The sequence below is a fragment of the Centroberyx affinis genome, unplaced genomic scaffold (genome assembly GCF_046629955.1).
Source record: "Centroberyx affinis isolate AG114_WGS23_722 - 3 ecotype Tasmania unplaced genomic scaffold, CSIRO-AGI_Caff_v1 ptg004541l_1, whole genome shotgun sequence".
NCBI lineage: Eukaryota > Metazoa > Chordata > Actinopteri > Beryciformes > Berycidae > Centroberyx > Centroberyx affinis.
In genome coordinates this window covers 61,962-74,579 of record NW_027282177.1, presented here as the reverse complement: position 1 = coordinate 74,579, position 12,618 = coordinate 61,962, and positions in this window count along the sequence as shown.

Genomic DNA, 12,618 nt, shown 5'->3' with positions numbered 1-12,618 from the left:
ACGAGTCCTTGGCAACGAACGCGCCGACATACCGGAGGTTCTTCGTATCGTTTTTGCTGCTATCTGCATTGTGCGCATCACACAAGCTACAAACAAGAAGGTGAAACGCTGTGAACAGGCCTACCGACTTGCGAGGAACAAACTGCCCAAATACGTGGATGGTTGACAGATAAACGCAAGCATGTTCCTGGATTTCTGTAAGTTCCAGAGGAAGCTCCATCCTCCACTTCGCCAAGTTCGGTCCAGCCACATCTCGTCCATGCCGACTCGTTTCGGGGAACGGCGTGACGGACTCCTCGCCTCGTCTATCAATGCTTGCAAATAAGTCCAGAGACTATGTGACAAACAGCGCAGATGTGGAAAGGTCAACCAGCTTATGTTATCAGCCAGAAGGTCAATGAGTAAGCCCGACATCAGAGCTCTGGGTGTTTCTTAGTTTCAATCTCATAGCGCGCTTGTTGTTTCGCATCAGAACCGTTGCGTGACAGTGAAAGCGATGCCACTCATTAGGCCGGTCGTGGGTGCCGGTCTCACCCACTGCAAGTGTAATATAATGTAAACCATATGTAGGTTTACTTCCTGCATGAATTGAATAGGGAGTATTAGGTTAAGACTTCACACCATCTGAGGAATTTTAATTCTCCTGTTTGCCACTTTTCACAGCTCTTTTTCTTACAAAATATTACATATGCTGATATAAATGTTACATGAAAACATGAAACATATTTGACTGAGGGTTAGGCAGCTGACGTATAATGTAATTTCCCATAATATATATCCTATACTGCTATACAGTATACAGAGCTCTGTTAACTAAAACAATACTTCTGAGTCACTGAAAATATTATCCTTTGTGACTTCCTAGTGGCATATGCCATGTAACCGCAATGTCCTAGGGTTGAATCCAGCCTTTTTCAATAAAATGCAAATTAGCAAAAAATCCATCATGGTGGACCTTGGTGGTCCAAATGGCAAATCTGTACTTCAAACACAAGAGAATAATGCGTAGCACGTTTCATGTCAAGCGGACGTACAGTGTGGGAGTTATGGCCTTTCAAAGGCTTGAAATATGGGCCTTTAATTATAGCATCTCCATCAAACCACTGGGGTCATATTTATTGGGAAGCATTTGCACACCATTATCTATCATTATGCAAAATTTCATGTCTCTATCATGTACCATCTCAATTTGAGAAACAGCAGTTTCTCAAATTACTTGTTTCTGTGCTGGTTCATTATTCTCAAATTCTCAAATTGCCATGAGATGGTACATGATAGAGACATGAAATTTGGCATTTGGTTTCTTGTTTGCCACATTTCACTTCTGTAATTTGTCATCGTTTGGCAATGGCAGTATAATGTAAGTGCATTCAATTATAATGATATTATCAGTTTAACTTCATCTTTGCGAAGATACGTTACATTTAGCAGGTTTTACAACTCTTGCAAACTGAGCAACTACAATACAGTAGCTTAAAATGCAAAAATTACCTTATTGCCTTACCTTAACAATCTCTTTTGTTATGTTTTGACTGTGACTGCTTTGTCTAACTAGCATTTTGCTCACATATGCACAAAAATGAGCTACAGATGTTTAGTTTTGCAACTGTTGAGCTATCATGCTTGCTGATTTGACGCTTGCTGAACTTGGCTAAACTATTTGCCATATTGCATTTGGATGATGGTCCTATTGCTGAACGTACATAATATTCAAATTAGTCTTGTTAATTTTTCGCCTGTCTGTGCGACATGACTGGTGAGTTCCCTTATTAGCATTTAGATCACTTAATATAATTGGTTTCACCAAGTCCAAAACAAACTTAGCAGAGAAATGTGACTTGTATGGTTGTAAATGTGTAGATGTAGTTTTCCAATGATGTAATTTATTTTTATCTAGATAACCTGACATTATTGTCAAACATCTATTCTCCCAATGTTAGCCATTATGGGATTGAACCCTGCCATTGCCGCTTGCAGTTATATTTCTCATTTTATTTATTAAGCAACAAAGTGGTAATGTGTAATGTAATGTGTTAGCTAATCAGAGTTCAACATTAAGATTTGTTTCCCATTGCCCAGAGTTCTGAGTTGATTGGCCCAGCAGCCAAAAAAAAACCAAAAACCACTTTTCACAATTCTAAGTGATTTAGTGTGATAAAATGCTCATAATATGCAATGGCCAAATGACAAATGAAAAATAAGCAACCAACAACAACCTAATCATTCTGAATAAATTTGAGCTGGATGATTTTTAACAACTCTGTAAAACTGTTGCCATTGTTACTGCATTTACAGATGAGCCTTCTTAACTAACTCATAGCAGCCTTCTCTATATTTAACCAGCAGCATGAAAAAAAACAACACAAAGGCCAGAGGGTAAATTCATGAGGATGCTTGCCATTACATAATCAGATCTGATTAGAGGTTGTCAGCTACCTGTTTTGCAACCATACGGGTTCACTGCTGCTGGCTGTTACTGTGGTCATCCAGTGTGTGTTTGTGGTAATTGTTGTTGCCTTTAAAAACAAGCCAAATTGATCCACCGTACTTGGAATTGACGGATGGATGGACGGACAGACAGACGGGCGCACACACACACACACACACACACGGTGTAGGCGTGATGATTTCAATTGAGACGTAGCTTTTAAATGTGCTAGGGACCTTTTCGTATTTCTGTTTATTTTGAATTATAGTGCAAGTCCTGCCAGTCAAGAAAAAAATAAAGAACATCTAATTTAAAATTAACTTTAGAATTATTTTTATCCCTGTGTGTCCCCATTTCAGTGTCAGTGTTTCCCACAGGAAATGTGTTATTGAAGGTGGTAGTGGCTGACTAATACCTAAATAAATAACATGTACACTTATATTTTCTATCTACTATTTCTGTTTAATATGCAAGGATAAATAAGCTTGGTTAATTCGTTTACACTGTGTTTGAGAACTCAAATTCGTATCAACTTAGTAGTAGGCTCACAGCGTATACCAGTGAACACATGGAGGAAAACAGTGCAAAGTCATGGTTTGCAATGGTATGAAGGAAATCATTTGTGGTTGCTAATGGACTAAAGTATTTGCAAACGGAGCAATTTAGGGCATGCTGACATTATGTCTTTAAAGTTATATTGTAACAATTAGTTAACTTTGCTCGGAGTGGCAAGTCTCTGCAACAGCTGATGTAAAAAAAACTACCACTGAGGCACTTAAGGGTTCGCCAAAGTCATCAAGTTTCAAATTCTAACAGTAATAGATTTCATGATTTGCAGTTGGCTTGTTTATGAATTGACGAGGTTCTAAAGTACATCATTCAACAAATTCATTGCAATGAAACCTAGTAAATATTAAATTTAATTTTAGCAGCCAACAGACAGTATAATTAGTAAACAAGGATTATTTTTCAACTGAGACAGAATCACATGTTTGTTGCAAAGTTGATGGTAGTAACATTTTATATCAAATCCCTCTGGGGAGGTCAAACCTTCTGGGGCAACATGACTGCTTTCCCTCCCTATAATCATATTTCTCTTGCTTGTAGTGCTGCAGACAACATGCCACTGACATGCATCCATTTGCATCCATCAGACAGCTGGCGTTTTAAAAGAGAGTGCTATTCTCTGTTCACCTGTTGCTCGACAGGTTAAACACTGGATGAATGGCATAACCATGCACTGAGTCAAATAACCCTGAGAAGGAGGCTGTAGGCCATATTGGCCTCCCGAAAGGTAGGAAATGTATCTATCTGAACCAAAGGGTACTTTCACACTGACAACATTAGCTGTGCGGCATGTGTATTGTGTTTGTATCGCCTATAGGTATAGATGACCAGAACCAGAACAACACAATCCTCTCTCGCCGCCTGGGAGTGAGTTTGTATGAGAGAGCGAGAGAACCTGATCTCTGATGTTGCCATAAAAATTCAATTACACCAGAGGGGGAGCTAAAGGAAAGTGTAGGCAAGCGGGCAGCAGTGACATAATGCCCTTTGTGTCGAGGCCGCTCGCCGCACTCGCTACCACCAGAACCTGTTTTTTCTTTCAGACGTATTAGCTGTCAAGTGCGGCCAAGCACTCGCGGTATTGGCCGACCAACCTGAGACGCCGGGTAACCACACCTCAGTGACCTGCATTTCAGCTGAATGGGGCGAGGGGGCCGAATGCATTGAGGGGGGGGGAGGGGGCAGAGGAAGGAAGGAAGGAAAGGAGGATGGAGGTTTCTTTCTTTTTTTTTTAGATATTATGAGAGAGGGAAGGTGAGCTGCTTTGACCGGTCAAACGACCTCTAAGAGCTACAGGTGAGAAATCAAACAGAATAACTGAGAAAGACCCGTAATACAGATTCCAACCCCAGGACCGGACATAAAATTGCATGACTTTTCCATAATTGTTAATGTGGATTAGAATGTTATTGTATCTACCTCATCGTTCTGCTGCTCACAATATCACCTTAGGCAACAACACAGTATGGTCCTAAACCAGGTGTGGGAGACTGTTTTTTGCATGAGGTTTTTCTCTCGACTATGCTGAGGTAAGCTGTTGCGAGCACTCAAGCAGGATCAGTACTAAGCATGACTATTCATAAGTACTATGCAAGCACTATGCACCCTCAACTATGACAGCACTGCTACCCACTCACAATAGTATGATATTTATGTTCAAGACAGAAAATACTACAATTATCTCACAATTCAGAGGTATTTCACGTTACACAATTCCATTCTATAAATGAAAAATATGGAGCCTGAGGGAAGAGAAGGTAAGAAGGGGGGAGAGAGTGCATCTGAGGAAAAGAAGTGACCAAAAATACCCAACAGGTGCTATGTGAGAGAATTTGAGACCCTGTCCAAAGATAAGTCCTGCCCTGGCCTTAAAGCCAATAACTCTATGTAGAATAACTGAAAATTATTACTCGTCTTATCTGCTACGCCTCACGTCATCAATCAATTTATATGGAGGTAAGCTTACTTGGATTTAGCTGTAAGACAAAAACAGCTTGAGACAATTTGATAGATGAAACTTAAATAATCCCTGTGGGGGGCATTGGATCATTGCAACAATACGGAGAATACCGGGAAAAAAATAGTACATACTTAAGATAAAAATACAGTGCACGAGATCCGTCTGGCCCTGAGCCACGGGATTGGGTTTCAGCTCCGCACAGAATACGAGCGGACCAATCAGCGCTACAAGGAGGGGGCCGCTGAATTTCGAAAACAACAAGGCCGGCTCTTGGGGATAGTTTAATCAAAATGCAGCTTTGGAATCGGTTATATCTGAAATGGACAACAATCCTTAAAGGCTTTTCTTCCAGGAGATGATGTTTCAGCCTTTCTTCCGACTGGATTCGTCAAGATTCTCGATTTATCGGCAGTTAATTGCCAAGAAACCGGTCAAGAACCTGATTTTCAATGTTGTTCCGCCATTGATCGCTCTCATGGAGGACCACATCGGTGTCCACAGCGATTCGGACATCCTGCGTGATCGTTGCTGACTTGTGGTGGGTGAGACTCGTGTCATGTAGCCTACAAACGATAAAAGATACAGCTTGCTCTTTAGCATATATAGCTGCTAGTTGTCAGCAATACATGTCAAAAAACGCATAGATGTGGCACCCATCGATAGCGTCACATAGTTTGTTAACCTGGTGACATTTTTCCCCCGCTCATTTTTACTAATGTGCCGGGGCCAGATGTATTTGTGTGGCGGAACGGCGGGTGGCGTTGTCCAGGATGGAGTTCAGTTTTCTTTTCTCTAATCTGACATCATAACTCCTGGTTTCAATGTTCTTGGTTGAGTAATTGGGCTGAATTGAGTGTGGCATAGCAGCGAGTCACGCAAGTGTTTCATCTGCTCACAAGAAAGAGCCATATGGTTGAGGATAGGGAATACAAGCGCAACCGCCAGTGCGAGTCCGATGAGGTACCATAACAAGCAAGCTTTTGAGTGTTACAACAGCAAGTTGATTTCTTAATAATAATAATAATGATAAACAAATCAGCCCAGAAACATTTACCCCTGTGTTGTGTGCAGCTGGAAGCCCTTTTGATTTAATTTGGACATGGATGCATCCAAAACGGAAATTCTTCATTTTTATTATGTTGTTGTAAACTCCCTCTGTGGAATACAGAACACTGGGGCATCCCTTCTTGGGCACTGGTACAATGCAACCGGTTTTCCACAGTTGAGACAACGTTGTCAGACTCAAGAATAGGTTGAATAGGTGCTGCTAATTGGCTGGTACATGCTTTGATCATCCTGAAGCCGATGAATTGCTGCCTTGCTCGTGCGGAACCTCCCTAACTCCCTTCGCCCATGGGTGGCAGCGATGGAGAGGCTTGGACGGAGGGCAAGGGCCGTTGGTGTTGTGAGCTGCGTTGCCTTCGGTAGGGGGAAAATGTGGTGGCACGTTTGGGGTGGGCAGGATGTGGAGGATGTGCGTGGGCAGAGGCAAGCGGGGTCACATTAGACTGGTTGGGGGCAGCTGGCCTGGGGTCCCCTTACCAAACCTGTTGAGAAGCAGGTGAAAGTGCTCAGAGATAAGTGTAGTGGTCCAGTCCCCCCCGCCTCTGGAACCTAATTTGTGCCCTCACTAGCCTACGTTCGAATCCCACCGCGGTTTCCTCTCCTGTGTCTCCCCAGTTCTTCTCTCCCGCCTCCCTCTCTAGTTTCCCCCTGGCCCCACGGTCTGAATATAGAATAACAACACTCAGGGTGAGTGGACTGCTCACTCTCCTTTAAAAAAAAAAAAAGAAGAAGGTTTCGTTCATTTGCTTTCTCCTGGTTCCCCTTGGCCTTCGGGGCACCTTGGCTGCTTATAGCCTGTGATCTTCCCCATCCTATTCCTCCCCGTCTCCAGCCCTGGAAGCCTTCATTTTCCTGGAGAGGAGGGATTTTATGTCCTTAATCATCCAAGGGTTGTCATTGGGAAAAAGTGGACCGTTTTCACAGGAATCATAGTGCCAACATTGAAAGAAATTGAATCCGTGTCCAATGTTGTCGTCATGCGACCCACACAACAAGTTCTATCTGTGAGCTTAAAACGGTTTTGTAGAGCCCCAACAGATTTGAGAGATCACAAGCTCACAGTCTAGGTGGGTAGGGGCTGCTGCGGGACAGTGGGCATGTACCTGGGTACCAGCCGTATCCGGTTGTGTTCTGGCCCGTCGGTGGCAGGAGGGCAGTAGAGCTTTCTGCACCGTTTACATTCGTATACAACAAGTCCAAAGTCTTGTTCTTCCTTGTCTTGCATTTCACGTACAGGGCAAAGTTTGTCGGGGAGTAGAGGCCCGGTTGAAATCACCAGAGATTACAACGGCGCTGGGATGTTCTCTCTGTAATCCTGCGTCGAATGGGTGGATGACGGCCGAAGGAACGATGTAAACACCCAGAACAATGGTGTGAAAACTCCGGTGGAAGGTAATATGGCCCGCAGCCAGCAGTTCAAGATCCAGACTAGTGACACTTGCTACTTGCCCCGTTATGGAGGTGACAAAAAGAGCAAGACCAGCCCCTTTCCTCTTACTGTCGTGTCCCTCTGTCCATCCCCACACTCTAGACACAGAGTCGGGTGTATTCCTTTGTAGCCATGTCACAAATTAGGCTGCATCCCCAATATTCCCTCTGACTTCTGACCAAGGGAGACATCTTACCCCTACTATTCACTAGCGACCTCACATTCTGAGCTTACTAGAGGTACCATTCTAGATGATCCTGTGCACCTTCACCTTAGGTGGTAAATCCCTTGTCCCTGGGCCATCAGCTGCTTCAGTGTTAGACAACAGACCATCCGACGGTCCAGTGACACAACAAAAAGATCATCAAAACTAGAAGGGCACTAACCTCCTTGGCAGAGGTAATAAGTGGAAGCAATAGCGAGTGTGAGCACTGACAGCCACTGACATCTTGGTGAAAATGTGGAAGTCTCTCACCGCCCATTATCTTAAACACAGAGACATCTACATGCTCTATTTCACAAAAGGCGTTTACACCACCTTATGCTCTTCACACACTATTCACCTAGCATCTTAGGTGAGCTACCCACAACTGTTAAACTGCTCTAATTCGCTAAACGGCGTCCCCGGGGCCTAGGCACACATCCAGTCAAATCACTGGAGGATTATGTACCTGAAGGAAAAAAAGTTTTATTTCTCCATCGTCACACTCTGGCACGGAGCGATTTGAAGAAAACAAGTCACGTTGTCTTTTTGTCAAAACACTGTTGCTTCCTCTCAGACATACAAAAAGGCCTACTCCAAGATACACACAAATACCCACAGAAGAGTGAAAACTGTTGCCTCACTTCTTCTTATTGTGGCCCGACTTTGATAGGGGAAAAAAAATGGGACACTGGGGCTCCACTGTTAGCTTCATTCACAACACCGCAGCTACTTCTCTCTTTCCTCACTTGTCCTCTCCGTTCCTTGCTGTATTCTCTCTTTCTGTTTCTCTCATTCGCAGCTTTACCTTTCTCTCTTTCTCCTCCTTCCCTCCGTTTCCTCCCTACCCCCACAAATTCTCACAGTCTGCTGCACAAGCCTTTTTTTTTTTTTTTTTTTTTTTCCAGGAGAGAATGTAGGCCATCGCTCTGACGGGGAGGAAGGCAGCGAAGAGTCGAGGCAGCGCGCCGCTCTTCTCCTCTTCCCTGCATTCTGCTCGCTCACAGCAGCGTAAGACAGTACGTGTGCATGTATGTGTGTGTGTGAGTGTGTGTGTGTGTGTGTGTGTGTGCCTCACACTGACTCAGGGTGCCAGAGTGGAGGGACAAACCACAGCACACAGCAGTCTGTGCTGCACAACCTACACCAATAGCCCGTTTCAGCTTTGCAGAAACTGGGGCTCCTACACGTCCCATTGCATAATATCAAAAACAATCCGAAATACTTAAAACAAACACTGAGTTTACTTTATGTTACCTAAGCGTTGTAACAGCGTTGATCTGCTCAGGACAAGGTAAGCCAAGGCTGAAACTGGACCACAAAATTTGGCATTACACCTTGACAAAAGACAAATGACAACAAAACAGGTTTAAGTATCATGTCAGTTCACTGAAGTTACAAAGAGAACATGAGCTCTGGGTTGATATAAAATAAACTATTTGGCTCACTCGCCAAGGAATGGCGAACTAAAGGAATTTACCTGCCAATAATAATTTTTACCAGTCATTTTGCACAGATATGTGTCAAAGTAAGCATTATCAGGCGAGCCCGTTTGATACAGAACCATTGTTTTGCTTTGATTTCATTGGCTCATGGTCAGAGAGAGCGTACGGTGGCCAGCAGGGGACAAAGATTGACAACATGCAAAGAACACAAAACTATCAACTGATGCATTCAGTTGTTATCGTCTCAAAAAGTTAGCGGCCTGTGTGGCGGGTGACCCTCATTGGTTTATCAGCCAAACGCAACTTGTACCAGCATTCAGCGCTTTAGCCGGGTGTTCATTTCGGACGCTGATTGTAAGTGTCTGGCTGAAATTTTCACAGGCTGGTTGCAGGTGCCCTGGGGGTTCAAAACAAACAGCATGAATACCTACTGCCGGCTCCAGTGGAAGAATGTTGTATGTGACAGTGGCAGGCAGGCTGCAGCAGTGCTGAGTGCTAAAATGGCTGCTCATTCTCCATACAGAGAGCTTAGCTGGAAGGAGGAGGGCTCCCGCTCCCGACGACATGCCTCAGATGTGGCTCTTCCCTAGGTAGGCCCGACAGCCTCCACACAGAGCTAACACTGAAAATGCCACTGCTTGCAAGGGAATAGGCCAAGTCATAAATGTGAATGACTATATTGTAACACAAAGCATATTCTCCTAAGGTACTCAAGCAGCTACAATGTCCTCACTCCCCTGCCTCCACATCCCCTTCGGCGCGTAGAATCTCTCTATTTCAACTGGGAAGGTGAGGATGACTACAGTGTTTTTGGCATGTCACCAAGCAGTGACATGGTCTGATAAAGGGCCTAGGCTTGCATCTTCTCCACAGTTGAGTCCTATTTTGGGGGTAGGCTAAGTGCATTATTGATATTCTATTTATTTGTATGTTTTCTATGAACCGGCACAGTTGCTGAAACAAATAACACAGGGATTTTTCTGATGGAGGTGGTTTGATGAAGCAATAAAGAAATGATTAGGATTGTTTTTATTTTCTTATAGCATTGTTGCTTTGTTGTTTATTGTATATTGCTGGTGGAAAAATTGAATCCCTGGGATAAATGAAGTGCCTACCTACCTACCTCCCTCCCTACCCCGAGTTCATATTGAGGCAATTCCCGACAGCAGCAGATAACAACTGCTCTGTTGGAGTGGTAGTAGAGTCCCAAACTTTGAACTGAATAACTGAGGCCTGCAGTGAACTCTATAGCCTAGTCCTTATCTAGGCTACATCTAAGTCTAGAGAGGCCCAGCTACAATGCCCTCACTCAGAATCTGACAAAGTATGCAACACCAAAACTAACACAACACCTAAACTACACAAGCAAACAATCAGATCAACTGGTATCACCAAACACACTGAAGCCACAGGGAATACGTTGTCAATTGTAAAATGCATGCATCGATGTAAGAATATACATTTAATATGATGAAAACTGGCAACATGAAGCTTACTTTTACATTATGACCATCATCCTGTGTTGATTGCCAATGACCAAATAAGAGATTGACAGCAGTGGTGTATAGGCATTGCCCATCCTGACATGACCAAAAAACATGATCAAGACTGGTTTAGATCAATCATCAATCGCCACTAACTGATCCCACAGCATCTAGTCTACTTACAAGCCCAAATGGCCTCGAGCTGTCACTGCAATTCATTTGCATTTAATTGCATAATAAGTGTGAAAGCGAGCCCATTGGAAAAACTTGGAGGAAATCGTGACAACATACCGAGAAGCAACTCGGCAAAAACAAGCTCTGATAAAATGCCTCGCTACTTGAGGATAAGTGAAACAGATTTGTGTAAAAAAAAACAGTTTCAAAAGTTCAATTGCGCTGTCAAAATAATCATCTCAGAAACAGACCACTCCATGTCCAAGTCTACCATTCACCCTACTTGACTGGCTGATATGATATTGAGTATTTAATCAAAGGCCAATATTGTCTTGATACATCAGTCTAACCATACTTTTAAATGTCTATTTTTTTTCCATATATCTATTTTATATGCATGTTATTTAAGGAGGAGGGCATTGCATCAGAACCTGTTTTTTGCCTCACGTTATGTGGTCAAGATTGCCTCCAAGGTTTCACCAAAGGGGGTGGGAGTGTGGCAGGAGGGAAACCACTCACAGATTTGCCAGAGGTGGCACTCGAGGCACAGTAAGTCCAGAATGAATTGGTGTCAATGGAGGATTTGCACAAAATCATGAATTAGAGTTGAATTAATTTGGGATGGCTCCTTTACTTTTCTAAAAAGTGTCCTCGCAGATACTATTAAATTATCATTTTCATATGAATTATGAATCAATTTACGGTATGTAAATTGATCGGAAAATAGCATTTTTATTTAGCCTATTAATCATGAATAATTAATAACAATTAATGAGGGTGTCTGTGCAGCTATGTGCTGAAACTGATTTACGATACAGCTTTTGTTTTGTTTGAAAGCTAGAAAGCTTCGCAAGCACTGTACTTTGAAAAATGTGTTTATCGTTACCAAAGCTTTCATATGCAGCTCTAAACCTGTTTGAGTCTTGGGGCTAGGTTGTTATTAATGGATGTGTTGCTGCTACTGGTCCATAGCTTAAGTTACCTCTCTGCATCCTCTGGAAAGCTAAAGAGAAAACTCTGCTGCTTGGTTGGAAGAGCCAATGGCTTCACAGACCCAACATCAGCAGATATAAATGATCTAAACGACTAGACTGCAAAACTAACTAGATGCTCAACACTGAAATGGGAAGACTAGATTGAGAAGTGATGTTGGTTCCAGTCATGTTTTGGCGGTCAGCGAGCCATCAATGATACATAAAGAATGTTAGCTACCATGACATTTCACTTTACGTGAGCAAATTGTTACCATATGCATCTCAAGTGTCCTAGAGCTATCAAGCAATGTCATTGAAAGATGACATGTGATGATTGAGTAATTGTCATGAAAGCAATTTCTTAACTTTTGTACCAATGGGAAATAAAATTCCTATTTACAAGTTGCTGATAATGTAATACTGCAGCTAACAACACAGACCACTTGGCCATTCAGCGATGGTTAGCCATAATGCTAATCAAAAAAATCTATTAAACTTGTACGTAAGTAGCCATGCAAGCTATGGTATTCATATGTTGGGACTGATTTAATTCCAAAACCACGAAAACATTACGGTCTGATGGCTGCATATTAACATGAATTGGCAATTTAGTTATGTACCCCCATTCACATCAAGTCACTTTTTACTCATTTTACACATATTGTGCCAGGGTGCACTCATAATACAGCAGTAACACTCAACGTATACAAAGTGGCAAATCTCTCAATTTTTAATATCTCTGGTTTCACAATGTTCGCGTTTGGAATCAAAATACAGGTAATACAAATGAATTGGAGCGACACCTTGGGGCCGTTCGGGTTGGCTTACATAAGGGCTGCTTGCTTTTCTTCTTCACAGGTGAATGAGTAAAAATGTTCCGTTAGTATCCA